The sequence below is a fragment of the Lactuca serriola genome, chromosome 5 (assembly GCF_051521515.1).
Source record: "Lactuca serriola cultivar US96UC23 chromosome 5, Lser_US96UC23_V15, whole genome shotgun sequence".
NCBI lineage: Eukaryota > Viridiplantae > Streptophyta > Magnoliopsida > Asterales > Asteraceae > Lactuca > Lactuca serriola.
Genome location: NC_136412.1, coordinates 268,925,496 through 268,941,198, shown reverse-complemented (window position 1 = coordinate 268,941,198; position 15,703 = coordinate 268,925,496). Strand labels below are relative to the sequence as shown.

The following is a 15,703-nucleotide window of genomic DNA, read 5'->3' as shown; positions in this document are numbered from 1 at the left end:
CATTTCTTTTAAAAATTCATCTCAATTAAAGCATTGCAATTTTTTTTACAACATGGTTACATTTTTACATTCAAATATTCTTTTATCAAGACATGTTTTACAAAAATCTTTACATTTTATCTAGGCGTTTTACTTTGAAACTTTTACCAATTATAGAATTGTACATTCAATTTTCCTATTAAAAACACATTTCTTTTGAAAAATCATCCCATTTAAAACATTGCATTTTTTTTATGCTTTTTTTACTATTACAAAATTTTTACATTCAAATATTCTTTAATCAAAGACATTATTCATAAAAATCTTTTCATTTTTTGCATTTTCGAGTTTGAAAAATCATCCCATTTAAAACATTGCATTTTTTTATATGCTTTTTTTACTATTACAAAATTCTTACGTTCAAATATTCTTTAATCAAGACATTATTCATAAAAATCTTTTCACTTTTTTCATTTTCCAGGCATTTCACTTTGAAAAATCTCCCAATTATAGCATTGTACTTCCAGTTTTCTTATTAAAAGCATTTTTAATCTTCCTAATTAAAGGATTGCACTTTTTAATTTTTTTTTTGTCTATTATGACATTTTTACTTTCAAATATTCTTTTTTAGGACATTTAATTAAAAAAAGTATAATTTTTACATATCAAACATTTTACTTAGAAAATTTAACCAATTATAGCATTGACCTTTCTTATTTCTTATTAAAAGCAAATTCTCTTTGAAAAATCATGCCAATTGAAGCTTTGCACTACATAGTTTTTTTATGTTACAATATTTTTACTTTCAAATATTCTTTCATCAAGACATTTCATAAAAAATCTTTACATTTTTTTACATATCTAAGCCTTCTACTTTTTTTTTTTTTTTTTTTTTTGTTTTGTTTTTTTTTTTTCTTTTACAACATTTTTCCTTTATGTTATATTATTAAAAGCACTCTTCCATTTGAAAAATCATCCCAATTAAAGCATTGCATTTTTTTAAGATTTTGTTTTTCTATTACAACATTCTTACTTTAAAATATTTTTTTACCAACACATTATATTAAAAAATCTTTACATGTTTTACTTTAAAAATTTTACCAACCAAATTTAGCATTGTACTTTTAGTTTTCTTATTTAAAGCACAATTCCCTTTGAAAAACATCCCAATTTTTAGTTTTTTTGTTTGTTTATAACAGTTTTTCCTTTAAATATTCTTTTATCAAGACATTTTGTTAAAGTTTCTTCACATATTTATACTTATCTAGGCATCTACTCTAAAATATTTACCACTCATAGCATTGTACTTTGAGTTCTCTTTCTAAAAGCACATTTTCATTTGTAAAATCATACCAACTAGATGAAATTAATTGCGCCTTTAGCGTCGTTTTTATTTATTTATTTATTTTTATTTTTATTTGAAGGTGTAGTAAATAAGAAACCATACTATAGTTGTTGCAAAAGGATATTACATATAACATAGGAGTTACATACCAAATACCACATTATATTTGGAAAGCTAACATACTTGAAGGCAGCAAAAGATGACAATAAACATAGAAACATATTAGACGTAAGGATGGTTGTCGTCGGGGAGGTTTTTAATTTGTTTTTTGAGACTTTCTATAAGCTGGTTGTATATCTTTTGCATGCCGTGCATGGTCTTGATCAGTTTATTGGTCTCATAGTTGCTCTCTGCATCTTTAGGTAGTTGTTGTACGGCGGTTGGGGGTCCACGTGCTCCAGGATTTATTTATTTATTTATAGTTTTGATGTTCCTATGCTTCTTCCATGTTGGTCAATTGACAGTTTCTCTGATTGTTGGTGGGCGATGAGAGTAGTCAGGATGGTTTCCATTTGTTGTGGCTTCATTTTCCTTTGGAGGGGTATTTGTGGTGTGAATGGTAGTTAATGTAGGTGTTACTTTCCGAGATGTTGACGGTGTATGATTGGTTATTTGCAATAGATGTAACTTATAGCCGTTGTTTCAGATATTAGTATATACTATAAATAAATTCCTAAAAACCTTAGTTGTAGTGTATTTTTTTCTCTTTTCTCTTTTGCCACCGAAGATCTTCTCATTCAAACGCCCCAATACTTCTCGTTATTCTTTTCCTTCTTATCTGTTTTTGTTGCCACCTTGCCGGCCTCCTCGTCTAATACAATTTCCTTTGTTTTTCCTTGTATCCTCCTTTCTTCTTTACTTTTCCTTCTTCTTCCGCTTCTATATTTTTATTCTCTGTCCATGTCTTTGTTTCTTTTCTAAGTATATTGTGTACTGCTTGTTAATTTAACGTAGTTACAATCTCATGTCGGGATTCAAACGTCATTTCTCTCCTCATTTAGCTTCACTTCTCTTGAAAAACGATTATCTTCATCCCTTTCTAACAGTTGTTCGCCTTTGCCTTCTTATGATGATATTGGTGATTGCAGTTATATTTGTAAATCATGTGGTGCTTTTTTTTTAGTTTGATGAGAGGGTTTTGTATCTATCGCGGCCAGATTCCCCTGCCTTTATGCGTTGTTGTAGGTCTAGTTCTGTTGTATTGCTATATCCGCTACTGCCTCCTGAATTGTTACTTCCTAAATATGATTTTCCCCCTTTCATGAAGAACATAAGGGGTTATAATAATATGTTCAGTATGATATCGTTCGGAGGTAAGGTAGATGAGGATATTAATAAGACGGTTGGTCCGTATGTATTCAAAGTATCCGGTCAGGTTTGTCATTGGATAGGTGTTTTTGGTGTGGTTGACAAAAAGGGGTTGATACAGATCATAATATGGTAGGCTAAGTTCATTCTTCGATATATCTCACTCCGCTATGCTAGAAGACTGAGCTCTTTCCACGTTTCCGATGTTAGTTGATAGAGGAAAGGGCGGTAGCGTACTTGCTTTAACAACAGAAAGAGGTTCCTTCAGCGGTTCAGCTTTAGGTCTCGGTTCAGGTGCTTGTCATTAAAAGGGCAAATGAACCAAAGCTGCTACAGGCATAATCTAGAAGAAGTAAAAATGTAAATCTGGAATATGGCTAAAATCTATTAGAGAGAGAGAGAGGATGATTTCATTTATTAGTCGTCTAGACTTTTGATATTTTGATACAGTTTGTATTGGCTCTAAGCCTTGTGGCTGTGAGAGAGGGGTTACCCATGGAACAATCAATCGATTGTGTTTATCTTCTAAGTGTTATACATCTTCTTCCTTATCATTCTTCTGTGCTCAATTACTTTCATTACAATCATAATTTCTGTTCTTCATCATTGGTCCGACCTGTCGGGACCGAACAAAGAAGAATGATAAGGAAGAAGATGTTATAACACTTAGAAGATAAACACAATCGATTGATTGTTCTAGGGGTAACCCCTCTCTCACAGCCACAAGGCTTAAAGCGAATACAAACTGTATCAAAATATCAAAAGTCTAGACGACTAACAAATGAAATCATGTTCCCTATTTATTACTCTATCTCTCTTCATAACAGATTTTAGCCATATTCTTGATTTAGCCTTTTACTTCTTCTAGATTATGCATGTGGCAGCTTTGGTTCATTTGCCCTTCTAATGACCATATTATGATTTGTATCAGGGCCAAAGTTCTTGCAGTTGTATATGGCTGACACAGATAATGAGTTGCATAATACGCTTTCTGCCTTGCGAAATACTGATAGCCACTCTTTTGATCCAACAATAGTTAAATCTTTTATGGATATTTTACAGCTCATAATGAATGCGTTAGGACTTTTAAAACTGCAAATGATTTGGTGAAAGGAACTTACCTGAGTATGCAGTTTGTCTTTTTAATGATATTCCTGACCGTCTATATGGTCCTCCAGCGCGCCTAGTACTTTGGGTTGTATCGTTGTTAGTGAAGATGCAGTTGGTAGTACGTATGATATAATTGTACATTCCAAAACTGGAAGTCCACGTAAGGTCAGTAAACTTCATCCTAGCTACATGCCCTTGTAGTATCCTATTTTGTTCCCCTTATGGTGAGGACGGTTGGTCTCCGCGTTTGAAGCTAATAAATGAAATTGGTTCGAAGGCTAGGAATCTCACTATTAACATGTATTACAGTTACCACATACACACAAGAAATGGTGTATACTCTTTTCTCTTGAATTCATGTAGATTGTTCCAGCAATATTTAGTTGATGCGTATGTTGGTTTCGAACTTTCGCGTCTTGATTTTTATGAACATAATCAAAATCAATTTAGATCAGCGTATGTTAGTGGTATTTACGATGCCATATCACAGAGTGATACTGAAAGTCGATGTATTAGTAAGCGTGTACTTTTGTCTCCATCTTTTGTTGGTGGTCCACGATATATGTACAACCACTATCATGATGCTCTTTTTATTTGTCGCGAGTATGAGAATCCACAATATTTTATAATCTTTACATGTAATGTGCGCAGTAGGGTTGATATAATTTCACGTGGTTTCCGGATGAAAGTTTGACGCCTTTATTGCATACTTGAAGTGTTATAAAATTTTTGGCCCAACATCAGCATGTAAGTTGCTGTCTCTGCAAATTAAAAAACTTTAAGTAATTTTTTTTATATTTATTTGATCATACGTTTCTTAGGTTTCTTAATTTTTTTTTTCTTTTGGGTTTGTTGCAAATTTATATACCATTCAGTTCCAAAAAAGGAGTTTACCACATTGTCATGTATTGATATGGATAGTAGATTCTCATAAGATAAAGGACCTGTATGCCATTGATGCTTATATTACCGCTGAATTATACATAGACCATGTGGTTTGGTCAATACTAAGGCTCCATGTATGAATGATGGTAAATGTAAACCCAAAACCCTTTCGTACTGCTATAGTTTTTGACAAGGATGGTTATGCTCATTATATAAGAGATATAGTTGCGTTTCATACGTTACAAAATGGTGTGCAAATAGATAACAGGTACATAGTCCCGTATAACAAAAGGTTGGGTAGTCGTTTCAACGCACATATCGATGTTGAGTGTTGTGGGTGGAACATGATGATTAAGTATTTATTCAAATATATGTCAAAGGGAATGGAATGTGTTAGATTTGTTATTCAGAAGGATGTGCAACTTTCTGAAGCCTTTACTTATGTGGAAGGTGTTGTAGTTGATGAGATAAAATATTACATCGATGGTCGTCCTGTGTTCCTCATGAGGCTGCGTGGCGTATACTTGATTACCCTATTCATGAGCGAGATCCACCTGTTGTGATACTACCTATACATTTGATTACCCTGTTCATGAGTGAGATCTACCTGTTGTGATACTTCGTGTACATTTGCCAAATATGCAGTCTATCTTCTTCAAAGAGAACACTCATATTAAGCAGGTTGTTGAACATCCCACTTTTGGTAGTACTCTGTTGTTACTAGGTTGGTTTGACAATAATAAGTAGGATGTGTTACTAAGTTGGTTTGACAATAATAAGTAGGATGTGTTTGGTCATGGTCTTACGTATACTTCCTACCCTACTGGATATTGGTGGGACAAAGAGGTAAAAGCTTGGAAAAGAAGAAAACGTTCCACTTCCCATGCATTAGGCAAAATTATATTTTTGCATCCATTTGCTGGGGAATTATTTTACCCAAGGATGTTACTTTCTCATCAAAAAGGTTGTAAATCTTATGAAGAATTGCGTACCATTTCCGACACTGTATATCCTCATTTCCGTGGTGCCTGTGACGCGCTAGGTCTAATAGGGGATGACAGTGAATATATGGATGCTTTTATTATTCAGGCTTCTGAATTGACAACGTCGTCTCAGTTGCGCTCTTTGTTCTATTATTTGCTTCTTCTATGTGATGTTAACGATCCTATGTGTTTGTGGTATATAGGATGGAAGAAAATGAGTGACGATTTGGTGTTATACCATTAAGATGTCCAATAATATAATTAAATGAGGTAATTAGCTAAAACACAATAATATAACTAAATGTTGATATATATATATATATATATATATATATATATATATATATATATATATATATATATATATATATATATACTCTTACTTTTTCTGCTTAATATCTTCCTACCTATTTTAGATGGTGACAAGTGTTATTTAATTTAATTTAAATTTGAATTTGATGTTAAATTTGTACACTTGTCATCATCTTAAATAGGTAGGAAGAAAATTAGGAACAGAAAGTAGGAGGATATTTAATTTCTCATATATATATATATATATATATATATATATAGTTAGGTTATTTTGTTTTTACTAACTATTGTGTGTCAGAATGCACATATCTGGACCAACGGATGAAATTAATCAATGGACATTATTTGAGAGTGTATGATATTACAATGGGCTAACATGTATCATATAATCACACAAATTTTAGAAAACCCTCTGGACAATTAACTACATTTATAAAAAGAAATTTTCGGATTTTTAGGGATAATTAATTCTCCTAATTTTAAAAAATCTGATTTTTTTTTAATTAATTCAATTTCAATTCTAACGTAATTTGTAAACATAACTGATTTTATTCTGTCAGAATATTTTTTTGTTAGAATGATGTTTTTCTGAATTTTATTCTATTAGAATATTATTGAAGAATAACAAAATTCTTGAATCCGAGGTTGAAAAATAACAACATTCTAATATACTATTATACATCTGAAATTAAATACAAATTCATACATCCGAACTTATACATTTTAATATAATTATACATATTCTAATAGAATATCAACAAAAATGAATAAAATTCTTAAAAAATAACAACATTCTTAAATTGTGAGTATGATCAAACTTTATTCAATCTTCAAGTTATTCCTATTAGGTCTTCAACGCATTCTTCCATACATTCCTATCACAAATACAACAAAAACTAATAATGGTTAAAAACATGTTACTTGCAATTAACTAACACTTTATATATTCTGGTAGAATATATAGAATATGATAGAATACATAAAAATACATTCTGGCAGAATACATAGATTTTATTCTGGCAGAATACATTCTAATAGAATACATACAATACATTCAAAAGTATCGTATTTACTGCTAATATAATTTTAGATTCCAAATTAATTACCTTTTTAAACAATTACATAAAACATATGTTGCTAATAATTCTGACAGAATGCATACCACAAGGTTAAATTCTTTAGATTCTCTTTTAGGCATTTCAACAAACACTTGTTAGACATTATCATCAAACAAGCCAAAATTCATCTAAAACAATTAATGAAGTTAGAATAATAATTTGGGTGCTAGGTGTGATCAACAAAGACTATAACATAATTAAAGAATGTAATATAGAATTAAAGAATCAAAAGTAGACATAGTAATGATATCTTCAAAAAGTATTGTTTGAATCGTCATCCAAAACATAGCAATATCAACAATACCATAATCAACAATATTTATATTAATAGATAAAGGAACAAAACAATCATTAAATCAAGAATATAACAATAATTTAATACTCATATTTAATTACTATGATTTCAATCGTTGTTCTATAATACGCATACCATCATATAGCTTTAATTATGAGGCTTTCAATTGTTTTTCTATAATTCTCATTCCAAATTAATCTGTTTCATATAACTGTAATAGCAATATATGAATTCGTTTCTATAAAATTAATGTAACTAACAAGTTTCTTTCAATAATCGACACAGCTCTTACACATTTTGTAGTTAAAACATAGAAAGCTAATGATTTGACCATCAAAAGTCAAAATTCATATATAAGCACGTTACAAAACATGAAGATAAAGTAATTTAATTTATATGAATTAGGGTAAAAGATTGCAAAATTACCTCGAAGAACAACATCACAGCCTCGGCACCGGTAAATAGAGTATTCGAAGAACAACCTTCTTCTTCCATTTTTTTGTCTGATAAACATTAACAGACCCACGTCGATGGTTGATCGAGCCGACAGTAGAGGGGGAGGAAGAATAAGAGGTAGCGGCGAGATACTGAAAGGCGTCGATGGTTTATAGGTTTTAAAACTGATTTCACAAATTTAAATGGAAATCAAAGACGTAGATTTGAATAAATATATTAACATAAATATAGGTTCAAAATCAAACAAAGTTACCAAGTTTATAGGATTGTATATTAAATTCAATTAATTGATTTTATAAGCCATTTACCAAATTACCCTTATTGATTTAAAAAATGATTTAATATTTTGCTAATTTGTGATTGGTGCATACATGCACACAATAATTGTAGAAAACATTTGAACCTAACTATCTCTCTCTCTCTCTCTCTCTATATATATATATATATATATATATATATATATATATATATATATATATATATATATATATATGAGTTATATGGAAAATGAATGATTAGGGCAACACATATTTGAACCAATGAAAACATGAAAACACATCATTTCCACAATAACTTCCACAATACATTACTTGTGAAGAAAGAAATGGACACGTGTCATTTGATTATTGGTTCCGATAGATGTTGCCCTAGTTATTTGTTTTCCATAGAACTCATTCCTATATATATATATATATATATATATATATATATATATATATATATATATATATATATATATATATATATATATATATATATATTAAAATAGGTTACCAATTGTTTACTCTAAAAATTATAAACAAAAATAAAAAAACGAACTGTTTTTTTATATAGAATATACTTGCAACAAAATTAAGATAGTAATTAAATAAATTTCTATACAACTACATAACAATATGAGAGCTTTTTTTTCCGTTTTTTTTTTTTTTTTGGAAAACACTATGTTAGGTATACCGACAAAACTTATTTTGGTTTTACAATTACAAAAATCCAATGGACTCGTAAACAGTTTATAGATCATAATTAAATAAATATGTAGACGATTAATTAAAACGAAGAACATTGTAGTAAATAAAAATTGTCACTATTTAAAAAATATTGACACCAGAACTTAGTAATACTATTAACATACACATGTAACTCTACTGTCATGTCGTCGACTAGAACCTACTATAGCTTCCATTAGTAAGAGATACCATTATAAGCCACATCACATCGACAATTACTTTCTGGAAGGTGAATAAATAGACGTATGAAAAGAAAAACCTCACACATGGATGTCTACAACGATACACAAAATTATTTGTATGCGTAAACTTACATTAATTTGCGTACATAAAATGTCGTTCTCCAAACCAAAATACACACCACATGACATAAACGTATCCTACAAATCAAAATAAATAACACAGATTTCAACAAAAGCCTGATGATTATCATTGATTTCCTTAGAGAAATTGGAGATCTATTTGAAGTAGGTTAATCAAAGTTAGAAGAAAGTTTCACCCTTGATAAAGTTGTCCACCTGTACATGGAAAATCACGCAGATAATCCTAACGTTCAAACACTACAGAACATATTTGAAAAGGCAAAAATAGAAGACCTATCCATGCAGGACAACATTTCTTTTATGCTTGAATCCATCCATAAAAGAATCGGCAAATATAAACGCGCAATGAAGGACACATCCACAAACTGAAAATTAATCTTGGATCCACCTATGAGGTAGTTGTGCCGTCACTCGTGTAATCCTTCCAACGTCTATAATTAAATAAAGGAGACGTATGTAAAAAACAGTTATGTACCAAGTCATGTAATCCTTTGTATGGTTATAAATAAATAAATAATTAAATAAATAAAATGATGAACATTTAATGTAACTGTCATTCACAACAAACAAATTATAATATAATCGTAACAGATAACCCAAAAAACAATCAAGGGTTAATGCTTATGTACATAAATAAATAAACAAATGAATATAAACATAGGACCCCCCCCCCCCCCCCCCAATAAATACCCTACGTTACTGACAATTTCCGACTTTACCATTAATCTACGTTTAATAAGTTCATGACAACTTACTTCCAACTATGCATTAACGACAAACACTCAAAAAAATCTGTTACTGTAACACATCAAAGTTTCAGAACATCACCACACAATAAACATGCATACATCTGTACACAACGTGTTCCCTAACATCAGCTTTGGTGCCGGTTTCGTGCAAAAAAATTATTCCACGACCATTATGAATACCACCTTTAACAACATAAACATACCCCATACAACATTTTCACAAAACAACCATCAAATACATCATGAAAGGTAGCGATGTTTGAGACATGGTTAATACAATCCTCCGCCATAAGATACAAACAAGAAACATCATCCGGTCACTAAACATGATTGTAGCACCGAAGTAAGAAATGAATGAAAAACTATTACGATACTAAACAAAGTTCCAGACAACCTTCCTATCAAGTAAGTATATTGTCTTAGTTATTATCATATGACATAAAGATTGTGTGTTTGCATATCTGTTTGTTTTGTTATCTTTTTGTTTGATGCTTCAAATTTGTCAAAATTTGTATTTCAGTCTCACCGACTTCTATGTACAACTCAAATAACATCTTAACATATATGTTTCCTTGTCAACACATTAACTACATTATATATGTATTTTAATTTACTTAACACATTGACTACATTATATATGTATTTTAATTTACTTATATTGAAACGTTTGTTCAATATATGCACATAAAAAATTTCAAAATAAAATCATATGTAATAAAGGAAAGTTAATCTTCCATACAAACTAGATGAAATTAGCTACGCCTTTGGCGTCGGGTTTCATTTTTTTTTTTTGTTACCTAAAGGTGTAGTAAATAAGAAACCATACTATAGTTGTTGCAAAAGGATATTACATATAACATAGATGTTACATACCAAATACTACATTATATTTGGAAAGCCAACATACTTGAAGGCAGCTAAAGATGACAATAAGCATAGAAACATATTAGATGCAAGGATGGTTGTCATCAGGGAAGTTTTTGATTTCTTTTTTAAAACTTTCGATAGGCTGGTCGTATTTCTTTTGCATGGCGTGCATGGTCTTGATCAGTTTAGCGGTCTCATAGTTGCTCTCCAATACGATTTTCTGCCTCTTTAGGTAGTTGTACGGCGGTTGGGGGTCCATGTTAGGAGTTTTTTTTTTTTGTAATTTAGATGTTCCCAGGCTTCTTCTTCCATGTTGGTCAATGACAGTTTCTCTAATTGTTGGTGGGCGATGAGAGTAGTAAGGATGGTTTCCATTTGTTGTGGCTTCATTTTCCTTTGGAGGCCTATTTGTGGTGTCGATGGTAGTGGTATGACAATGTTGGAAGAGCTGCTCGCTTTTTATGTATAGACTTCGATCTTTAATAAGGTTAGTGGATAGCTAATGTAGGTGTTAGTTTCCGAGACGTTGACGGTGTATGATTGGTTATTTGCAATAAATGTAACCTATAGCCGTCGTTTCAGATATTTGTATGGAAGATTAACTTTCCTTTATTACGTATGATTTTTTTTTTGAAATTTTTTATGTGTATATATTAAACAAACGTTTTAATATAAGTAAATTAAAATACACATAATGTAGTGAACGAGTTTACAGGGTGACATATATGTTAAGATGTTATTTGAATTGTACATAGAAGTCGGTGGGACTGAAGTACAAATTTAGACAAATTTGAAGCATCAAACAAAAATATAACAAAATAAACAGATATGCAAACACACAATCATTATGTCACAAGATAATAACTGAAACTAGATATTTACTTGACGAGAAGGTTGTTTGGAACTTTGTTTAGTATCGTAATAGTTTCATTCATTTCTTCCTCCAGTGCTACAATCATGTATGTTGCTTTGGTGTTAAATACATCTTCGCTGTTGAGGATTTCTGTTGAGATAGCTTAGTCGAGGAAGTGTGGCTTTTTAGATATTGTTTTTGCTAGAGTTTTTTTTCATAGCACGATCTGCTCTAAGTTTTCGTTTTAGTGACCGGATGATGTTTCTTGTTTGTATCTTATGGCGGAGGATTGTGTCAACCATGTCTCCAACATCGCTACCTTTCATGATGTATTTGATGGTTGTTTTGTGAAAATGTTGTATGGGGTATGTTTATGTTTGTTGTTAAAGGTGGTATTTATAGTGGTCGTGGAATAATTTTTTTGCACGAAACCGGTACCAAAGCTAATGTTAGGGAACACGTGGTGTACAGATGTATGCATGTTTATTGAGTTGCGATGTTCTGAAACTGTGACGTGTTACACTAACAGATTTTTTTTAGTGCTTGTTGTTAATGTATAGTTGGAAGTATGTTGTCATGAATTTATTAAATGTGGATTAATGGTAAAGTCAGTATCGTCAGTAACGTAGGGTATTTATTGTGAGATAATATATTTTATGGGGATAAGGGGTTATTGGATGGGGGGGGGGGGGATTCCGGTGTTTATATTCATTTGTTAATTTATTTATGTACATAAGATTTCATGCATTAACCCTTGATGTTTTTTTGGGTTATTTGTTAGGATTATATTATAATTTGTTTATTGTGAATGACAGTTACATTAAGTGTTTATCTATCTATCTATTTATTTATTTATAATCATACAAAGGATTACATGACTTGGTACATAACTGCTTTTTACATACATCGTCTCCTTTATTTAGTTATAGACGTTGGAAGGATTACAAGAGCAACGACACAACTACCTCAGAGGTGGATTCGAGATGAATTTTCAGTTAGTGGATGTGTCCTTCATTGCGCGTTTATATTTGCCGATTCTTTTATGGATGGATCCGAGCATAAAAGAAACGTTGTCCTGCATGGATAGGTCTTCTATTTTTGCCTTTTCAAATATGCTCTGTAGTGTTTGAACGTCAGGATCATCTGCGTGATTTTCCATGTATAGGTGGACATCTTTATCAAGAGTGAAGCTTTCTTCTAACTTTGATTGATCTGCTTCAAGTAGATCTCCAATTTCTCTAAGGAAATCAATGATAATCGTCATACTTTTGTTGAAATTTGTGTTATTTATTTTGATTTGTAGGATACGTTTATGCTATGTGGTGTGTATTATTGTTTTTTGGAGAACGACATTTTATGTACGCAAATTATTGTAAGTTTACGCATACAAATAATTTTATGTATTGTTATAGACGTCCATGTGTGAGGTTTTTCTTTTCATAGGTCTGTTTATCCACCTTCCAGAAAGTAATTGTCGATGTGATGTGGCTTATAATGGTATCTCTTCCTAATGGAAGCTATAGTAGGTTCTAGTCGATGACATGATAGTAGAGTTACATGTGTATGTTTATAATATTACTATGTTTTGGTGTCAATATGTTTTAAATGGTGGCAAGTTTTATTTATTACAATGTTCTTCATTTTTGTTAATCGTCTACATATTTATTTAATTATGATCTATAAATTGTTTATGAGTCCATTGGATTTTCGTAATTGTTAAACCAAAATGAGTCTTGTTGGTGTACCTAACGTAGTGTTTTGTTAATCGTCTACATATTTATTTAATTATGATCTTACAACAAGGATTAAAACCTTTTTTTTAATAATAATATAAAAAAATGAAGTTTGTTTTTTATTTTTGTTTATAATTTGTGGAGTAAACAATTGGTACCCTATTTTAATATTGTATATATATCAGCATTTAATTATATTATTGTGTTTTAGCTAATCACCTGATTTAATTATAACATTGTATTTTAGATAAGTGGTATCATGATCATATAGCACGAAATATTTTAGTTGTCATTTAATTATCAGTATTTTGATACTATAATGCAAAAGTAGTGCTAATCATGTTAGACTATTATTGTAAACAACAAATGTTATTTTTTTTTAAGAAGGCATTCATTTGTTGTACGATTGTAGTCAAATGGGTCTTTTTTACATAGAGTAGAGTATGTGTCGCTTTCTACAAAACAGGAAAGGCAAACGGTTGTTTTACGTACTTTTAATGTATTACATAACATTGGTGATGATGTTACGATAAACATACAACGAAGTAGCTTCGATAATGTCTTACGTGCAGCCTTTTGTTTAGTATTTGTTGTCTCTGCATTTATAAGTTACCATAGTCAACAACTTTATTTTTTTCGTATATGTATATAGCAGATATTAACTTTTACCTTGGTTTTCAAAGGGTAGTGATCTTCTAACATTCAATCTACTTTGTTGGGAGATGACATTATACTCCTTCTCGGTATTTTTTTGAAGACGTTGCATGGTGAGGAGGCGGTGTTGTTATGAATGATACTTCTTCAGAAGTAAATTTTTCAATATCTGTAATAATGAAGCGAATGTTGTTGTCTGTTGATGTATTTGTCTTACGCATTTTCATTTTTTTTTTTGTATGCCTTGTTATATAATGGCAATTGGTGGAAGTTCTTTTCTATGGTCTGCGTCATCCTCTAATACAACAGTCATGGAATGGCTTTCATCCGTAATTATTGAAATTAGTTTGTACCTACACGTATGTATCACTAAATTTATGCTAAATTTGATTTTTTTTTTTAAATAACATTTTCTACAGAAGTACACTTACGTGCTAGTTGGAGAGCTGAGTATGCCATCTAACGAACAAAACCAATTTTTGCCTTGTTTAAAAGTTGAAGTTTTGCAGTTTGGACAGTTAACCTGTTACCAACAGTCTGAGAAGATGTATTCACTTATGGAAGCCCTTATGGTAAAAGTTTTGTTCTGTATAACATACATAGAAACTTTTTTGTAATTTGTATAAAAACATAAACATAAAGTTTCTTGTTTATGTTGATATGTGGATGGAAGTGTAACATACTGTAAGATCTGAACGACTTTTCTCGATTATTTCTGACAATAGTATTGGGGAATAAAAAATGACAGGTGACTGAAGGAATGTTTTGTAACTGCAACATGCAAATATCATCACCATCAACATGTAATGCATTAGATCATATTTTGTATGTGTCTTCACTAAGCTGATTAACTGCAGAAAGAAAGACAAAGAACCATATCTGCTACTAATTCTAAAAAATGAACTGTAAGTAATATATTTTCAACATTATTTTGGTAGGTTACTAACGAATGTGAATCCTGTGAACATTAATGATGATGATATTGCAATAAGTTTGTGGAAAGAATGCACTAACATAGGATATATAGAAACTTTTTTATAATTTGTATAAAAACATAAAATAAAGTTTCTTGTTTGTTGATATGTGGATGGAAGTGTAACATACTGTAAGATCTGAATGACTTTTCTCGATTATTTCTGACAATAGTATTGGGGAATCAAAAATGACAGGTGACTGAAGGAATGTTTTGTAACTGCAACATGCAAATATCATCACCATCAACATGTAATGCATTAGATCATATTTTGTAGGTGTCTTCATTAAGCTGATTAACTGCAGAAAGAAAGACAAAGAACCATATCTGCTATTAATTCTAAAAAATGAATTGTAAGTAATATATTTTCAACATTATTTTGGTAGGTTACTAACGTATGTGAATCCTGTGAACATTAATGATGATGATATTGCAATACATGTTGACACTAGTTATAGCCACTACAGCAGGAGCAACAACACTTTGAAGAGCAGTACGATCAAACTTTGAAGTTGTGTTAGTGCATTCTTTCCACAAACTTATTGCAATATCATCATCATTAATGTTCACAGGATTCACATACGTTAGTAACCTACCAAAATAATGCTGAAAATATATTACTTATAATTCATTTTTTAGAATTAGTAGCAGATATGGTTCTTTGTCTTTCTTTCTGCAGTTAATCAGCTTAGTGAAGACACCTACAAAATATGCAAGCAAATAATGTTAATTTACAATACGCATGCACACTAT

General features: G+C 30.8%; 1 long non-coding RNA gene across 4 annotated transcripts in view; it reads left to right on the top strand.

Moving 5' to 3' along the window:
* LOC145054263 (uncharacterized) overlaps positions 1-14,735 on the top strand; it is a 47,517-nt gene extending 32,782 nt beyond the window's left edge. The window contains exon 13 of one of the 4 annotated variants that reach the window (XR_013684739.1): positions 14,397-14,735. This is a non-coding gene — a long non-coding RNA (uncharacterized LOC145054263). The other 3 variants (XR_013684738.1, XR_013684740.1, XR_013684737.1) reach the window with 3 other exon arrangements.
* The last annotated feature ends 968 nt before the right edge of the window (positions 14,736-15,703 follow it).